The following is a 17939-nucleotide window of genomic DNA, read 5'->3' on the forward strand; positions in this document are numbered from 1 at the left end:
TGTAGCAGTCCATGGTACTTTTAATATTCTCCTCCACCACCATAATTCAAACGCATCAATTCTTCTGTGGTCTTCCTTATTCACTTCCCAACTCTCGCATGCATGTGAAGTTGTTGAAAATATCAGAGGTTGGGTGAGACACACCTTAGTCCTCAAACTGACATCTTTGTTCCTCAACACTTTTAAAAGGTCTTGTACAGCAGATTTGCTTAATGTAATATGTTGTGTGATTTCTTGACTGCAGCTTCCATGAGCTTCCACGGTTGATCTGAGCAAAATGAAGTCTTTGACTATTTCTTTTTTGGTACAGTGACTGTGTATTCCTTCCACCTTCTTTTGATGCTTTCTACATCATTCAACAATTTACTCAGAGAATCCTTCAATACCACAAGTTGAGGCTTGCATTTTTGCTTCAGTGCCCTAAACTCGAATGTGTTCTTCCCTTTTAGTTTCCTAACTCCTGATTTTTGCACATTTTGTTATAATATTTGACTTTGTCTTCTTGAGTTGACTTTGAAATTCTCTGTTCATCTCTTGTACCTCCTCACTTCTTACGTTTTATTTAGCATCTCTACGCTGGAGCACAAGTTTCAGAGTCTCTTCTGACAACCATTTTGATCTTTTCCTTCTTACTTGTCTTCTTAATGACCTTTTGCTTTCTTCCTGTATGATGTTTTTGATGTCATGCTACAACTCTTTTCATCTTTGGTCTTTAGCGTCTAATGCATCAATTCTGTTCTTCCAATGTTCTCTAAAGTCAGGTGGGATATATTCAAGGTCATATTTTGGCTCTTGTGGACTTGTTTTAATTTTCTTCAGCTTCAGCCTTGAATTTGCATATGAGCAGTTGATGGTTTGTTCCACAGTCTGCCCCTGACCTTTTTTTGGCTGATGATACAGGGCTTTTCCACTGCCTCTTTCCACAGATATAGTCAGTTTGATTTCTGTGAATTCCATCTGATGAGTTCTATATATATAGTCATCTTTTATGTTGTTTAAAAAAGGTATTTACAATGAACAAATCATTGGTCTTGCAAAATTCTATCATGTGATCTCCAGCATCATTTTCATCACCAAGGCCATATTTTCCAACCACTGATCCTTCCTCTTTGTTTTTAACCTTTGCATTCTAATCACCAGTAATTATAAATACATCTTGATTTCATGTTTGATAAATTTCAGACTGAAGAAGTTGATAGAATTCTTCAATTTCACCATCTCATCACTGGCTTTAGTGGTTGGTGCTTAAATTTGAATAATAGTATTAATTGGTCTTCCTGTAAGCATGTGGATATTACCCTATCATAAACAGCATTGTATTTCATGACAGATCTTGATATGTTCTTTTTGATGGTGAATACGATGCCATTCCTCTTCAATTTGTCATTCCCTGCATAGTAAACCATGTGATTGTCAGATTCAAAATGGCCAATACCAGTCCATTTCATCTCACTAATACCTAGGATATTGATGTTTATGCATTCCATTTCATCTTGACCATTTCCAATTTTCCTAGTTTCATACTTTGTACATTTCATGTTCTGATTATTAATGAATATTTACAGCTATTTCTCTTCATTTTGAGTTGTGCCCCATCAGCAAATGAGGGTCCTGAGGGCTTTGCTTCATTCATATCATCACAGTCAACTCTACTTTGAGGAGGCAGCTTTTTCCCAAGTAATTATAAGTATACATGGTGTATTGAAGTCTGCAAAAATGGAAATGTCATATTAAATATTTCTTATTTCTATTGTGGACAAGGCCATACATACTTCTAATATATGTATAATTGTGTTATATGGCCTACATTGATACCTGAAGGAAAAGCTTAATTTCAATTAGGACTTAATGGGAAAAAATGGGATTCTTTTTTCCCATCCAGTCATCTGGATGCACTCTCTGAAGTCTATCCAGATTAAAACCCCCTGTTTTACAGGAAAGGAACTTTGTATCCAAGCATCTGGCATGCTATTTATATAAAATTGGCCTCAAATACATTTATTGCATTAATGAAGGAGACTGTATATACTCTTGGTTACAAGTGACAAATTCAGTTCAAACTTTTGGCTTATATGCATCTAAAGACACAGACTCAGGAACTCCAATGTAGTTCCTCTTTCCCTTCCTCTCTCTGGATCTCTTCCCTTCTGTCTCTATATTTGGCTTTGTTTCTCTTTGGGTGTTGGTTTCATTTTACATGACATAAGGCCACTGGCCTCAATCTAAAATGACAACAGAGACTATTTCTCTTAGAAAGACTGTGGTCAGCTCTATTGGGTCTAATGCCAACCTCATGAACTGGGCCTTTACCTATAGCAGACATGTTCAATAATCTCATCAGAACCACATGCGTAGATGGGGAGCAGTTCCTTAGTAGAGATATGGATGCCGAGCAGACAAAAACAATACATGCTGTTAAAGTCAAAGTATAAATGAGTAATCACATGTATTAATTAAGGTATAGGTTTGCTGCTATAATAAAGGAATTCAAAATGCAGTGACTTAAATGAGACAGAAGTTTATTTGTCTCTTGTATAACACTGCCCAAGGCAGACAGTTGGATCAGGACTGGTAGGCAGCTTTGCCATCTTCCATTTTGATGTTATCACCCATCTAGCCTGAGAGAGGAAAGAAACCAGGAAGACTATATTTAGAGGCTCTAAGAGCAAGACCAGGAAGTGGTACACATTAATCCTGTCACGTGACATTGCAAGAGTCTCTTAGAAATGTAGTCATTAGCTAGATAACTGTGTACCCAGCTAAAAGTCTATTATCTTAAGGGAGGAAAACAAATATTGATGTAAATTAGCAGACTTCCATATATACTGTAGTATAATTAAGTACTATAATAATGTGAGTGGAAATTCACCCATTAGAATGTCTAAAATTATAAATATTCAATGTTGGTGATCATGAGGAGCAACTGCAATTTTCGTTCATTGATAGTAGGTGTGTAAAATGGTGCAGTTACTTTGGAAAAATATGTGGCAGTACTTCTAAAGCAAAACATACATGTACCCTGTGAATTAGCAATCCTCTTCTGGGTATATATCCAACAAAATTAAATACTATTTTCACCAAAGCACATGTACAATAACGTTCATAGCATCTTTATTTCTTATAACCCCAAGCTAGAAAAATTCCAGTGTTCATCAATATTAGAAAGGCATATCAAATTGTGTATATTCTTACAAATGAATAGTAATCAGCAACAACAACAAAAAAACTAACTACATACACAAAAAATGAATGAATTTGTAGAGGTAATTTTGTTTTTAAGGTTGTGGTTAGGACTAGGGTTACTATTAAGAAGCTCTGGTAGCTTAGTGGTTATGAGTCAAGTTGCTAACCTCAAGATCAACAGTTCAAAACTACCAGCTGTTTTGCAGGAGAAAGATGAGGCTTTCTGCTTCCATAAAGATTTACAGCCTCCAAAACCCTATACAGGGTCACTATGAGTTGGAACCGACTCCACAACATACCACCACCATCACCACCACCACCAGGATTACTATTAGGGTTAGGGGTATAGGTTAGAATAGGAATAAGACTAGGGCTTTGTCTAGTTTTAGGGTTAAAGTTGTTATTAGGTGCCATTGAGTCAGTATTGACTCATAGTGACCCTATGCACAACAGGTGGGGTGGTGGTGGAAACATTCAGCATCTTGATCTGAGTGGTGGTGACAGGAAGTGTACTTATACCAAAATTAATTGATTGCTGCACTTAAGATTTCTGCTCTGCAATGTTTGTCAGCTATGCATCAACCAAAAAACACGAAAATGCACAAAAGTAAAAGAAAGTATTATGTTATTAAAATGATGGTGTATTTCTGGGGGGAACCTCCTCACTTCTGAAGGATTTTTGATGAACAAATGCTACCAGCAGATGGAATTTATCCCTGACATGCTTAGGAATTTTCTAAAAGACATGTTTCCAATAGAAAATTTCAGGGCAGATCATGCTGTCCTTATTCTACAGATAAGGAAATAGGTTCAGGTTAGACATTAGTTGTGACCCTTTTCAAACAGGAGAGTTGGCATTCAGCTCCCCGAGTACTGCCTATCTACACACATTTTAATGTTTTTCATAGCCCCTAGCACAGCAGTAAGAGACCACACTCAATAGTTACATACAGACAAGTCAGAAGGCTTTATAGAGATACAAGCAATAAAACTGGCCATATGTTGGGTAAGTTGTCTATCCTAGTATTAAGGTTGAATCATGCTCCCCCTCCACATAGATATGTTCAAGTCCTTAGTCCTGGTATCTGTGAAGGTGGCTTTTTTGGAAATAGGATCTTTGCAGGTGTCATTAGTTACGTTAACATGAGATCATACTAGAGTAAGATGGGCTCTTATCCAATATGAGTGATGTCCTTGTAAGAAGAGAAGAGACACAGATGAAAAAATGAAAGTGTGACACAGATGAAAGGACAAAAAAAAAGCCAGAGACAAATATGAGAGTTTTGCTACCAAAGTCAAGGAACTCCTGGAGCCACCAAAAGCTGAGACAAGGAAAGAACTTCCCCCATAGCTTTCAAAAAGAGCATTGTCCTGCTAATGCTCTGGTGTTGATCTTCCGGTCTCCAGAATTGTGAGAGAATAAAATTCTATTATTACGGCACCCAGTGTGTGGCAACCCCAGGAAACTTACACACCTTGGAAATGCTAACCTAAGTGAGGGAATCACATGTCTTCCTTGTCACCATGTTATTTACTGCAGGGGATGTACCTTGTAACCTGGGGAAAGAAAACTCAGTGATTATGACTCCCCTTTGATTATCCTGTTATTTGGAGAGTATAAAGTATAATGGCTATTATTATTATTCCATAGAGTTCTCCTCTCTCTGTCCATACATTTGATCTTGCTGTTGATGAGGCATCATTCTCTTGTAACACCACTGAATTGAACATGGAGAACTATGCATTTGTCTTTTCTTTTCATTCAAGAGCCTTTGTTGTACACCCATTCTTCACTTTTCAACATAATTAGATTCAAAAGACCAGGTCATTATGGGAAAGTCTATAGAGATATTATGTGACAATAGAGGATGACCACATCAGATCACAGAATAAAGGATGATTAAACCCTATACAGGGTTTCTATGGGTCGGAATTGACTCGACAGCACTTAACAACAATAACAACAACAACAACAACAACAACAACAACAACGACATCATTATATAACTGCCAGATCACATGGTTACATAACTGCCAAACCACGGAGAATCATGGCCCAGTCAAGTTGACACATAACCTTAACCATTACAGCCAGCAGTACTCCCACCTCACACCTCAGCATTCATTACTGCTAGACACATATTGTTTGTGCACAGAATAGTGAGATACAGATTTTTACTATTGCCATAAACAAGAAATGTTGGATAATAAGGTAGTCACTAAGTGAGGAGTTGCAGTATATGACTGAAAGGTGTTAATGGATCTTAACATGACAAAGGGAATTGTAGGATTTAGATAAAAATACCATATACCCTAGTTATGATCCAGTTTCAAAACAGATTTTATGAAAAATTCTTGAAAGATTCTGTTCTAAGAACTCTAGTAAAGCTGGAAGGTGTTTTCCAACAGAACATTACATGAGCATTGCCAAATCTGCTCCCTTTCATCCACAAAGCTCCTCGAGGTCTCAGAGAATAGGACACCAACATTTCAAGTTTGCTTGCAAGGCATGCCCATATTTTGTTATTTTATTCAACAGAATCAAAATAATTTTGAAAGAGACTATATTAGCAAAGGTTGAGATTTAACCAAGATAAGAGTGAAATCTATTGGTGAGAGAAATCATACAAATACATAAAACATTTAGAAGGCCAAATTAAGAAAAACCTTAGTTGTAACAGAAATCATTCTCGAATTTATTTCTGTATATATATATTTATTTTTTATAACTGTATATTTTTATGTTTTAAAGTCATTATGCAAACAAAAGAGATAGAGAACCAAAAGGGAAGAACAAGCTCACCATTTCTCAAGCTGAAAGAATTGAAGAAAAATAAATTTAAGCCTCAACTTGCAATATTGAAGGATTCTATGAGTAAAATACTGAATGATGCAGAAAACATCTAAAGGAAATGGAAGGAATTCACAGAGTCAATGTACCAAAATTAATTGGTCAATTATCAACCATTTCAAAAGGTAGCATATGATTCAAGAACCAAAGATATTGAAGAACTCCAAGCTTCACTAAAGTACTGGTTAAAAGTAATTGACAGAATACAAATTGAAATCTTTCAACAAACTGATACAGCACTAAAGTCACTCATTCATCTTTGTCAAGAAATTTGGAAGACAGCTAGCTGGCCAACATACTGGAAGAGATCCGTATTTGTGCTCATTTCAAGATCCACTGGAATGAGAAAATCATTGATATAATTTATATCACATACAAAGAAAATTTTGCTAAAGATAATTTAAAAACGTTTGCAACAGTATATCAACAGGGAACTGTCAGAAATCAAAGTCAAATTCAGAAGAGGTTGTGAACGAGGGATATCATTGTTGACATCAGATGGATCTTGGCTGAAAGCAGAAAAGACCAGAGCTTTTGATTGTGTGGATCATGACAAACTTTGGATAACATTGCAAAGAATGGGTATTTCAGAGAAGTTGATTGTGTTCATGAGGAACCTTTTCATAGACTAAGAGGCAGTTGTTAGAACAAGGTGATATTGAATGGCTTAAAATCAGGAAAGGTGCATACCAGGGTTATATTCTCACCATACTAGTTCAATCTGTATGCTGAGCAAATAATCCAAGAAGCTATATTATATGAAGAACATGGCATCAGGATTGGAGCAAGATCCATTAACAAACTGCAATATGCAGATGACATGGCCTAGCTTGCTGCAAGCCAAGAGTAGTTAAAAATACTTAGTAATAAGGATCAAAGACTGTAGCCTTCAGTATGAATTGCACCTCAATATAAAGTAGACAAAAATCCTTACAATTTGACCAATAAATAACATCAAGATGAATGGAGAAAAGGTTGAAATTGTCAAAGACCCTATTTTACTTGATTCCACAATCAAACTCATACAAGGAGCAGTCAAGAAGTCAAAGAATGTATTGCATTAGGCAAATCTGATGCATAAGATTTCTTTTAAGTGTTAAAGAGCAAATATGTCACTTTGAAAACTAAGGTACACCTGATCCCTAGTATTTTCAATGACCTCATATGCGTGTATAAGTTGGTCAATGGAAAAGGAAGACTGTAGTAGAATCAATACATTTTCATTAATGCACTGAAAAGGAATATTAAAAGAAGAACAAACAAATCTGTGTTGGAAAAAGTGCAGCCAGAGTGCTCCTTTAGAAAACAGGATGGCGAAATTTTGTCTCTTACACTTCGGACATGTTATCAGGAGGGACCAGTCCCTGGAGATGGACATCATGCCTGGTGAAGTGGAGGATCAGCATAAAGGAGGAAGACCCCTATCAAGATGGACTGACACAATGTCAGCAACAATGGACTGAAATATAACAATTGTGAGGATGGTACATGATCAGGCAGTATTTTTTTCTGTTGTCCATAAAGTTGCTATAGGTCAGAACTGACTCGATAATACCTATGGTGCTGTAGAATAAGTACTGGACTGCTAACCTCAAAGTTGGTGGTTCAAACCCCCCAGCTGCTCCTCAGAAACCCTATACAGGGTCACTATCAGTCGGAACCAAGTCAATGACAAAAGTAACTTCCCATATTCATTATCTATACTGACAAGATACTTTTTTTTTTAACATTTTCAATTTTGTAATTTTTAATAGATTTATTTAAAAAGCAGAGCAACGAACATAACATTTGTATTATTTTAATCCTACAGCTGTTATTCTCTGTAGAATGAAGTGATGCGACTGAACCAGTTACTTCCTAGTACTGGTTCATTTCAAGAAATAAGAACTGAGTCACTTTGTGCCCCTGGAAGAAGAATGTCTCTAATGTCAAGGACAAGTGGACTCTATTCTTGTTGTTCAGCTGTTCATCAAAATCATGCCAACTTTTAATGTGTTTATTTGACAACAGCTTGATTGTTTTTTAACTTCTTTTCCTGGGATTTTTAATACTTTTTTTCATTAGCACATGTTGCTGTTATTTGCAATCAAGTCAGTTCTGACTCAAGGCAACCCCATGTACAACAGAACAAATGTTGCTTAGTCCTGTGCTATTGTCAATATCATTGATATAAGCCTGTCATTGGTATGCTATTGATACCATGTATTTTGAGTGCTTTCCAACCTAGTTTCCCTTTCCAGCATTGCCTTAGACAATATTCTGTTGTTATACATAAGGTTTTCATTGACTGCTTTTTTGAAAGTAAGATTGTTGTTGTTAGGTGCCATCAAATCGGTACCAACTCATAGCAACCCTATGTACAACAGAACAAAACACTGCCCGATCTTGGGCCAACCTCACAATTGTTGCCATGCTTGAGCCCATTGATGCTGCCACTTTGCCAATCCATCTTATTGGATAGTAGATAGGACAGAAGTAGATAGTCATTTTTTCCTAGTCTGTCTTTGTCTGAAAACTCTGTTAAAAAATGTCTACTATGGGTGACTGTCATGGATTGAAATGTGTCCCCCCAAAATACATGTCAGCTTGATTGACAATGATTCTCAATGGTTTTGGTAATTATGTGCTAATCCCTCATAATGTGATCTGATGTGATATAACAACAAAACCATTAAACCAATAGGGATTAAGGGTGATATACACCACATTTAATCCCACTACCACTTCAAGATATAAAAGGAGTGTGCCCTTTGGGCCTGAGGTCCCTGCACTGTGAAGTTCCTAGGTTCAGGAAACAATTGGTGGCAAGATACATGATGAGCGCCAAGGAATGCTGGGTCTAAAGATGCTAAAAGGAGGCAAGGATTCTGAGCCAGAATTCTGAATTTGGACTTCTATCCTTCTAAACTGTGAGAGAATAACTTTCTGGTTGTTAAAATCATCCCTGTGGTATTCCTGTTATAGCAGCATTAGATAACTAAGACACTGACCTTGTTGGTATTTGACATACCAATGACATAGCTTGTAGCATTATGGGAACATGTAGGTAACAGACTGACAGACAGGTGGTAGCTTAGTACATACCTCCACTAAGATTTCCCATCCTGTTAGTTTGGTGTTGCATATTATAGGCAGTCCCCAAGTTATAAACATTCCACTTATTTATTTAATTTTGGGCTGTGGTAGGGTAGGAAAAAGGTGTTAGGACTAGGATTATGGCTAGGTGTAGACTAGGTCTTGACTCTTAAAATTTTAGGATTATGGATAGGATTAGAGTTAGTGTTATGGATAGGGATTTGACAAGGGCTAGGAGTAAGGAATCGACTCGACAGCACTTAATAACAACAAGAAGGAATAAGGCTTGGTGTAGTTTTAAGGTTACAGTTAGGTTTATTTTTATTTATTTATTTATTTCATTTTTTCCTGAAATATGCTTGATGTCTTCTTCATTTGGAAGTTCTGTAACTGCATTATTCTCTCTTTTTACTTTATGAGTTATTTTGTTACAAATTAATATCTCTGACTCCCTATTTCCTGTCTTGTATATTTGTTTTACTTTGAATACTTCTATATCTGGGATGTGAACCACAAGGTCACCAGTTCAAACCTACCAGCTGCTCTTCAAAAACACTATACAAGGTTGATATGAGTCAGAAGTGAATTGATGGCACTTGACAACAGCAATGTATCTGGGCTGAGTTCTGGTTGATATTATCACGTATGTTAGTCTCAGGTTGTTGACTGCTATTATTGGTTCTCTGTTCAAAAAACTTCCTGAAGTATTTCTTGTAAGGTTGGTCTAGTTTTTGCAAATTCTTTAAATTTCTGTTTATTTGGAAATGTCCTGATCTTGACATCATGTTTGCTGTACAAAGGAACCCTGGTAGAATTTTGGATTATGAGCTGGGTTGCTAACAACAAAGTCAGCAGTTTGAATCTACTAGCTGCTCCACAGGAGAAAGATGAGGCTTTCTGCTTCCATAAAGATTTACAACCAATTACACCCTTTGGTTGATGGATGATGCATGGAAGGGATTGTAACCATGGCAAGGAAACGATATATGACAGGATCAATGTGAAGCTGATGTCTTCCCATGTAAACTATCACATAATTCACAATAAAGCATTAAAAAAAAAAAAAAAAAAAGATTTACAGCCAAGTAAACCCTATACAGGGTTACTATGAATCGGAACCAGCTTGGTTGCACACTACCACCACCACAATTTTTCTAGGTATATAATTTTTGGTTGGCAATTTGTTTTCATTGTTTTATATATGTCATCTATTGTCTTCTTACCTGCATGGTTTCTGCTGGGAAATAAGAGTTTAGTCTTATTAGTTCTCTTTTTTAGGTAATGTTTTGTTTTTCCTGAGCAGTTCTCAGGATTCTTTCCTTGTCTTTAGTTTTGAAAAGTTTGATAATAATATGTCTTGGTTACCTTCTTCTGGGGGGTCTATCCTGTTTGGAGTTCATTTGGCTTCTTGAATGGACTATCTTCTCATCTTTCATGCTGCTAAGGAAGTTTTCTTAGAATTCCAATATAAGTTTTTTCTAATTACTGTTTTGTATAGTTTCCAATTTTTTGTTTATTTTGTCAGTTTGTTCTTATAGTGTTTTCCTTAATTCTCCTAAAGTTTTTTCTGTGTTCTCCTTACTTTCCTCAATACTTCTCATGATCTATTGAAGGTACATACCTAAATATCATTCTTTTAAGTGCCTTATCAAGTAGTTTTGATAACATTTTGGTATACTATTTCTGACTCTGAATTTTGGTCACTTGTTTGAGGTATTCTTTTTTGTTTCTTTGTGTAAGTTGGAATTGTCTGTTTTCTTCAAGACATTGTGGTGTCTTTGTATTTATATTTAATTAATGATAGTATGTTGGTGTGTTCTCAGGCACTCACCACCTGGTGGATGTGATAGAGACTGTAAGTGTGAACATAGTTCTCTATTTGCCATTGGTGTAACATAGTTAAGGATGGGTTCACACTGGGGTGGCTATCCCAGCTCCTGCCCATCCTTGGCAGAACCAAGGCTGTGAAGGAGACAGTGACACTGGCTGCTGGGATTTGTGAAGACAGTGACTGGGCATGCCCCCAGCTACCAGCAAGATACAGAAAAAGGAAGTACATCCCTCTTGCCACCAACCTCCAGCTGCACCCAGGTTGCTGTATCAGCAGCCACTACTAAAGCTCTAGGTAGCTATGCCACTTCAGGCAGGCTAACGGCCTGCCCTTTCCCTTCTCTGTTGCTTCTCCTGTACAGCTTCCTCATTCAATCTGCAATCAGTTCACTTGTGTCCTATCATCTGACACTCAGGGTTTCAGGATCCCCACCTGTATCTGTTTCACTTGGTCTCCCATGCCTTTGTAGCAGAGGGTCTGCTCAGTGTGTCTGTCCACTCTGCCACCTTGCCCCGGAAGTCAGACCTTTCCACTTACGTACAACCCCTACTTATGAACTAACCCTTGTAAAGCCTATTATTATATTAAAATTTCAAGCTACATACAGTGGTTCACAATAATAAATGGGTGCTACTTTGCAATGCATATCAAAACATTATTATTATTACCGAACAAGGGTAAGTCCTAAAGAATTGCTATAAGATCATAGAAACCTTTATTAAACAAAAATATCAAAATATGAAGCTACTGTTTCTCAACAAATCTTTCATTTAGGTCTATATGCTTCTGAAAGCAATACTTTCATCTCACTGTGTAGCACTGTGGATTAATGCGCCAGACTGAAAACCCTTTTGAACTACAAAGTCAGTGGTTCAAGCTCACCAGTCACTCCTTGGAAATTCTATATAGTGTCACTGTGGGTCAGAACTGACTCAACGACACTTAACAACAACAATCCCTTCTCTGAAGAATTCTGTGCTTTTTTATTTATAACATATCAAATTGGCGGTTTGGACATCACTAGGGTATACAGATTGTGTTCCTTTCAAATGTTCTTTGAGTTTGGAGAAAAAAGAAATCTAAAGGGTCAAGATCAGGACTGTACGAAATTGTCATAGGACAGGCCCTGCCACCCTCAAAGAATAAGGAAGTGTAGTGCCATGATGGACAACATATCCTCAATGCAACTTTCCTCATCAATGTAGTTTTCAATTTTCTTAAAACTTGTTCCTAAGAAGCCCCCATGATTGTCGCATGTCCTCCAAGAACATCTATCCAGATTAGTTCTTTGAAATCTCCTAAAACAGTCTCTATTACTCATCCGAGTTGACCTCTCTGTCTTGAATTGGCTTAGCAAAGACTCCTTAAAAGCCACTGTTTTGGTTGGACCTTTTTTTTTTAGGCACCCTTGGAGTCCTAGTGTGGCACTGTAGGATTTACATTGGACCACAAAGTCGGTTTGAACTTCAAGATTGGTGGTTTAAACCTACCAGCTACTCCTTGTAACTCCTATGCAGGATTGCTATGAGGCAGAACTGATTCGTGACACTTAACAATAATGAGACTAAAGGAGCCCTGGCAGCATTGTGGGTGATGAGTTGGGCTGAAAACTACAAGGTCAGCAGTTTGAATCTACCAGCCACACTGCAGGAGATGAGACCTTCTGCTCCTGTGAAGATTTACACCCTCAGAAAGCCTATACAGGGTTGCTATGCGTTGAAATTGACTCCATGGTACTCAACCACCAACCACCAATGACACTAAGATGAGTGTATTACTGACAGAACTTGTCTATAACCAGCTACATATCACAGAGACACATTTTGTTTGGAACAAATATGGAAATGTATAAACTGGAACCATAGTAGAAATATTTTTTACTTACCTCATATTTTGTGTTAAAGATATTTTAGAGTGTTGGAAGGGTGTCTTTAATGTTTTTATACATGGAAAGGTGCACTATATACTATATATAAGACAAACATTTCACTAAGTGATGTTAGATACAAGCCATACCTGTTGAGATTTACATACATATTCAACTTAAAGAGAGATTTAGGAGCAGAACTTGTTTGTAATCTGGGCATGTCGTATACGTGTAATCTCATTTCTTCTGCTACTCAGAGGCTTCCTGTCCCATTTCTGATATAGAATAGGACCCATGGAACCTGCTATCTTTCTGTTTCCAGTTTAGGAGGATCACCTCTGCCTCTCTGGTAGCGTAACGAGCTCTGGTAGTGTAGTGGTTACGAATCGAGCTGTGAACTGCAAGGTCAGTTCGAAACTACCCGCTGTTCTGAGGGAGAAAGATGAGGCTTTCTGCTCCCGTAAAGATTTACAGCCCCGGGTACCCTGTACAGGGTCGCTCTGAGTCGGAATCGACTCCACGGCATATAACAACAACAACATCTCCTGTTTAGAAGACCCCACACCTTACTTTACCCCCTCATTTTAATAGAGAACATTCCCCTGTAGTCTCATGACCAGGATATATGCAATGTGTAGAATGCTAGATTTGCTACCAGGAAGTTTCAAAAAGTTGAAATGAATGTAAAAATGAAATGTAAAACTGAATGAAAAGGTAAGGGAATTGCACCATGAACTTTTTGAAGCCCCTTCATTTGGGAGGCACGGTTTTACTCTCTAGCAGCTTCTAGTGTTGCTGTTGAAAAGCCCATAGCCATTCTGATTCTCAGAACTTTGCCTGTGACGTGTTTTGGTCACTGAAAGTTTTTGAAATTTTCGCTGTCTCTGGAGTTCTGAAGTTTCATGATATGCCTTGGTATAGGTGCTTTTTCATTCATTATTTTTTCAGTATGGGAAAATGTTATTATTTCTTTAATAATTTCCTCTTTTTTTGTTGTTATTTCTCTCTTTTCACTTTCTGGAACTTCTGTTATTCAGATGTTGGTTTTCTGAATTATTCCTCTAATTTTTTCCCTTTTAGCCATTCCCTTCACCTTTTTGTTCTACTTTTAGATTCCCTTCATCCTGTAATCTAAACTTTCTATTTATTATCTTTTTCACATTGACTATTCAATTTTTAATTTCTAAGAGTTCTTTCTTATTCTCAAAAAGTTTATTTTTCATAACATTTTGTTTTTCATTGATACCATATTAATTTCCTGTGACTGCTTTACTATATTAGCACACTTACTTGGTGGCCTAAACAAACAGGGATATTTTTCCCTGTTGGCCACATTCCTTTCCCTGTGGCAAGGCCACATTCCTTCTGGATACTCAAGAAGAAGATTCCTTGCCTCTTCCAGCTTCTGCTGCCTATTGTTATTCTTTCTCTTATAGCCACATCACTCCAACTTTCAGGACCAGCACATGGCTTTCTTCTCTATGTGCATCTTTTCCTCTCTGTATGTCTGTGTCAAATCCCCTCCTGCCTCCTCTTAACAAGCTGCATGTGATTACATTTAGGGCCCATTCAGGTAATGGGGCGGGGGGAGGGGGGGGAATCTCCCCATCTCAAAATCCTTAATTTAATCACACCTTATAGAGATAAGGCTCTATTATATTGGTGGGGGGCATTATTTAGCCTATGTACATATCTCTTTCCCTGAAATTTTAATTACATTTTTTTGGGGGAAAGTTTTGAATTCTATATGATTTTCTGTTTCTTCTGAGTTTCTTTCTTTCCTGTTTTCCTGGATGAATTAATTTGTTTGCATTAAAGAATACCTGGTTAGTCTTTGATGATTTTTCTCTAGAGAGCTTGGGCAGGGACCATTCATTTCCTTGGGACCCACCTGTCAACATCAATAGTATTCAGTCAGTGAGGGACCAGGGGAGGGAACTTCTCCAATTAGGAGATAAATTCTTTTGTGGCCTGGCTGTGCTATATGGGTTTGGTGCCCAATTTTGCAAAAACGAATAAAGAAGCCTTACTCCCAGTAAAATGAGTATGTACAGATTGGATTTTTTGATTAAATGACCAAAGGGCATATTTTGCAAGGCAGCCTCCTGCCATGAGTCTAGAGTCCTCAGCTGCTGTATCTCTCTGTGTCATCACCTTGACTTCTGCCCCTGGTGTCCTGGTTAGGATCTCATGCTCCACTCAGGCTCTTCCCTCTTGATGGCCCTAGGGTACTCTGTTCCTTGAAAGAAAGATGAACTACTCCCCCCTTTTTGTTACACATCTTCAACTGTTATAGTTGTGACAATCACAATTAGTCATGATAACAATTACTCACTATTGAATCAAAAGAATCCTATCCACATCCTCCCCTATCCCCTTTCACTAGATCAACTAGATAAAAGGAAAACTATTCAGTGGGGATTCTACCCTACCCTCCTCACTCTGAAACTAAGTATTGTGTATTATTAAGATATGATATGAGTAGTCATATTTCTGTTCCGTTCCATTGATAATAAAATAACTGAATGCACATAATTCTACTTAATGACACAAGGTATTTGCCTTCCAGGTGAAACTAGAGTTTTGTTTATTTAGTTGTAATACTCCATTTTTACTTAAAAAAAAAAAAGTCTCAGACTCCAAGCTCATATACATCAAGAGAAATATTACCTAAGGCAATGGAAAGTTTGAAAATGTGGCCACTCTGATATGATGTAAAAAATCCAGGATGAACATGAATTCCTAGGAAGCCAAAGGTCAGGAAGTAAACAAGATGTTCCTAGAAAGGTTTATGAGTCTGTCGTAGTGGAAGCACTAGACTGATGGCTCTGCTAGAAAATGAAACAAAAATTTTATTGAAGGAATAATTGCATTTCATGAACTGGAAGAACATTGCATCTTAAGAGAAATGCATAAGTGTTCCCCCTTCTAGAAGAGGTTGTTGGTGATGGTTGTGTGTTGTCGAGTGGATTCTGTCTCATAGCAACCCTGTATAGGGTTTCTGAGGCTGTACATCTTTACCAGAGCAGATAGCCTCCTCTCTCTGTCTCTCTCTGAGCAGCTGGGAGATTCTTACTGCTGACCTTCTGTTAGCAGCCCAATTCTTAAGCAACTACACTACCAGGAAGTTGCTTTTGTTGTTAAGTGCCGTTGAGTCGGTTCCGACCCATAGCAACCCTGTATAGGGTTTCCGAGGAGCAGCTGGTGAACTTGAACCGGCAACCTTGCAGTTCAAATGGCTGTAAAGTCTGACGCATTAGCCCACAGTGCCACGCCAGGAAGTAGTCAGTTTTTATTTGGTGAAGGAAACAAATGGAGCAGGTTTCACATCAAAGAGAGAAGTACAGGGAAAGGAAGGAAGATTAAAAAGGAGTTGTTAAATCACAATCTGTCAATAACTCTTACAAAACATTAATTCCTTATCTCCTGCTAGAACTTAACCAAGGTAGCATTTCTAAAGGACCCAATATGAACATTTGTTGTGGGGGTCTTGCGATTGAATGTGGATCAGGTCAAGTCTCCTGAAAATCCTTAGATGGAAAACTGATTCATTTTGTTAAGAGTAAAAGAAGGTAGGGTAGAATCAACTCTAATCATTTATCAGAGTCTTGTGTGACAACGCTGTAAGATAAGCACTGGATCATGAAGTCGGCGGTTCAAACTTAACAGACGCTCCATAGAACCCCTGTACAAGGCCTCCATGACTCAACGGCACTTAACAGAAACAACAACAAATCACTTACCTGGTTCTGGGGAAGTGATGATTGCCCAGACACTTTCCTTTGGTGATTCAGAGTCAAAGACAGACAGCACTAAACAATTCATCTAGGTTAAAATGCTTGTTTCTTTTCTTCTTTGTTACTCAATTGACAAAACAAAAGAATGCCTTTCTTTAGAAATGAAGTGAAAATCTTAATTTACCTAAAAATGGAGTTTCCATTTAGGTCTGATGTCACCCCACTCAGATTTGCTAGCACCTTCATTTTACAAATGTTCTCCAATCATGCAAAACCTAACCGACTGGCACCATTCACCTAGGGAATATCTCAGTTCCTCCTATACAATGGCTGCTTTTTATCTATCAAAGGACTTCAAAGCTGAAACTGACTTTAATCTGTAATGTCATTAACCACCTGCCTTTTCTTTGTTCTTTGTGTATCAAATCTCCCCACCCTGCACAAATGGTGGGATTCTTTGTATTTTTCATTTAGCACTTCTTAGCTCCAACTGTATTATTCCACAATAAAATGTCCTTTTCTTTCACTGCTAAGAGAGTGTGAGATTTTCCTCTTTGAGACCTGTGAAGAGCTGTTTTTGGAGTTGCAGTCACACCTTAACTCTTTTCTTTCTCTTCATCCAGCCTCTGAAGCTACAAATATATAAACAAAGGACTCTTCTGAGTCTGCAAGAACTCTGAGGCTTCATCTACACTCTTCCAGGGCAATCACCTAGGCAAAAAATTCTTAATGACCAATGCTGCTGCTGCTGCTGCTGCTGGGGGCACTTAGTCGGTTCTAACTCATAGCCACCCTGTAGGATTTCTGAGGCTGTAAAGCTTTAAGGGAGCAGAGAGCCTCATCATTCTCCTATGGAGCAGCTGGTGACTTTGAACTGCTGACCTTGCAGTGAGCAGCCCAACGTGTAGCCCACTATGCTACCAAGGCTCCTTAATAACAAATGGCACTTTTAACATAAATTGAGCATTACTGGAGGCTTTGACATGAATAGAGAGTTTCATTTGCTGATGGAGCACAATTCAAAATGAGGAGAAACAGTTGCAAACATGTAACGGGGAATATACAATGTGTGAATCTAGGAATATTGGAAATTGTTAAAAATGAAATGGAACACATAAACATTGATATCCTAGGCATTAGTGAATTGAAATGTACTGGTATTGTTGTTGTTGTTGTTGTTGTGTGCCGTCGAGTCGGTTCCGACCCATAGCGACCCTGTACAGGGTTTCCGAGGGTGTAAATCCTTACGGGAGTAGAAAGCCTCATCTTTCTCCCGCAGAGCAGCTGGTAGTTTCGAACCGCTGACCTTTAGGTTCACAGCCCGATTCGTAACCACTACGCTACCAGAGCTGTGAATCTGACAATCACATGGTTTTCTATGCCAGAAATGACAAA

Source organism: Chrysochloris asiatica, unplaced genomic scaffold, assembly GCF_000296735.1.
Source record: "Chrysochloris asiatica unplaced genomic scaffold, ChrAsi1.0 scaffold00205, whole genome shotgun sequence".
NCBI lineage: Eukaryota > Metazoa > Chordata > Mammalia > Afrosoricida > Chrysochloridae > Chrysochloris > Chrysochloris asiatica.